At 37.9% G+C, this 2,062-nt stretch overlaps 1 long non-coding RNA gene across 1 annotated transcript; it reads left to right on the top strand.

Annotated features, from left to right (window-relative positions):
* The first annotated feature begins 433 nt into the window (after window positions 1–433).
* On the top strand, window positions 434–1,316 carry LOC139317116 (uncharacterized). The gene is made up of 3 exons (XR_011600413.1): window positions 434–496; window positions 770–888; window positions 985–1,316. It is a non-coding gene; the product is annotated as an uncharacterized lncRNA (long non-coding RNA).
* The last annotated feature ends 746 nt before the right edge of the window (window positions 1,317–2,062 follow it).

The raw sequence follows: 2,062 nt of genomic DNA, 5'->3' as shown, positions 1-2,062 counted from the left end.
GGCTCTGCAGTAGTATTGATTGGCTCCAAGGCCATATTAGAGATGAAGGCAGGCCTCCAGAGGGAGAGGGTGGTCACCTTGACCTGGGGTCAAAGCCAGACTACTGACCCCTGACATCCAAAACTTCAAGCCCAAGATCTGTGAGAGCTTTCATGCTTGCAGTGTGTGTCAGCAGGAGGACAGGTGTCGATGTGGCACTTGCCAAACTGAAATTGACCGGCCTGCGGGAAGCTGGAATGCAGAGGGAAATGTGGGTTAAAGTATGTCAATAATGTTTCACAAGAACAATTTCTCCCAAGAATTGTAGCTGTTGGAATGTTTTGACATTTATTCGGTAGAGAAAATGTAGCCTGTTTTGCTAAGGCACTTCAAGAGAGCGGCTGCTAACTGCTGTGGCGTATTGATCTTCTGTTAAATTGCATGGGCACACTTGGGAGATCATTGAGATTCAGGGTAGAGGACAGAAAGGATCGGCTGCACCCGATGGTCACTAATGGTAATTGGTTTCGATCCTTGTACTTGACGAAGCCATGATTTACTTGGTTCACAGATGAATTGTAGTCACTAAATATTTTGAGAAGGAGGAGGGGAAAATTCTTTGATTTTTTTTTTCCTTGTTATTTTACGAATTGTTGTCTCCCTTCTTGGGCTTACATAAAGAGGAACGATCCAAGTTTCTGATGTTTGTAAAAGAGCATAACATGTAATTCTGTGAACTTTTCCTTTTGATCTCAATCTGGTGGAAAAAATAATCATGCTTTCTGTTTAGGCTGAAGTTGCAAAGCAGTTAAAGGGAGACAAGAAGTTTGGCTCAGATTCTGTTACAGAGGATTCCATCTGATGTCTATCCGCTGACAAAAGGAATCAATCAGCAGAACAAGAGGGAAAGTAATTTGAAGCAATTCTTCTTCACATTCTTTTTCTTCCCTTCCTGGCACTTGCAGTTCCTTAACTTGTCCCCAAATCATTTTGCACCAAATTCAGGAGGATATGGAAGCTGATAAAAGACTGCATAATCAAAAATACCCTTCCCCCTTCATGTCACTGATGGATGCTTTCTGCGTGCAAAGTATCACCAATTGGATTAACCATCCAAGAAGTTCATGAAGCAACTAGGTAATGCTGATTCAAGCAAAGGTTATACTCAATTTTCTATGCATTATGGGATGAAGATGGGAGCATTAATGTTGGATGTAAGCATAGTCTCTCTCAAGACCTATACGTTCAAGGTTACTCTGATGGAAATCCTATGGATTGCCCTTGTACTCACTATGAAATCTGTATCTTTAGCACTGTGACTGTAAAGAATAAAGCAATAAGCCTAAATTTATTATTATGAAATTAAACATAATTTAATTCAGTTGGATTTATTTTGTGCAGTTTAAGCGATCATACATTTATTTGGAAGTAAACTCCTTATAAGAATTTAGTTGTGTGTAAACATGCGTGGAATTGGATTATGCTACAGTATTATATATATGAGTGTGGATAAGTGTTAGTCGCCTGCTGTTCTCAGCTCCATTTTGCGGCTCCTAAAATCCCTCAAAATTACCCTGCTGCTTAAGCTCCTGGGGGAAAGTCAGGGTTAAAATATAACAAATAATATGCCTATTTGGGATGATGTGATTTTTACCATTTGTTAAAAACACGAGAAACTGAAAAAAGATACGCTGAGCTTTTGGTAGAATTACACACTTATTTAGAGTGTCTTTAAAAAAATAGAGCCAACAAAACCTTAAACCAAACCAAATCAAACCAAACTAAAACTTAAACTAAACAAAAAAAAGACTCTATTAGTTCAGCTCTACCTTCCACAGTATTATTATGATTTTACTGTGGGAAGTAGAGATGAGCTGTCATAGCAATAAATACCCTGAATCAGAAAGTCTTAATACCTTCCCCAATACTTATAGTCATTACTAGCATCTATCCCTGATACAAAACATTGTCTAACCACGAAGTAAGAATTATACTTGCCATATACTTATTCAATAAGTATATTATTGTAATTGGATGTTCCATAACAAGATTTACCAACTATATTTATTAAAATTTGCAATTC

Source organism: Pituophis catenifer, unplaced genomic scaffold, assembly GCF_029215685.1.
Source record: "Pituophis catenifer annectens isolate HBS135680 unplaced genomic scaffold, rPitCat1.0.hap2 SCAF_4, whole genome shotgun sequence".
Classification (NCBI taxonomy): Eukaryota; Metazoa; Chordata; class Lepidosauria; order Squamata; family Colubridae; genus Pituophis; species Pituophis catenifer.
Note: the sequence above shows the minus strand (reverse complement) of the source record. Positions and strands in the feature narration are given on the sequence as shown.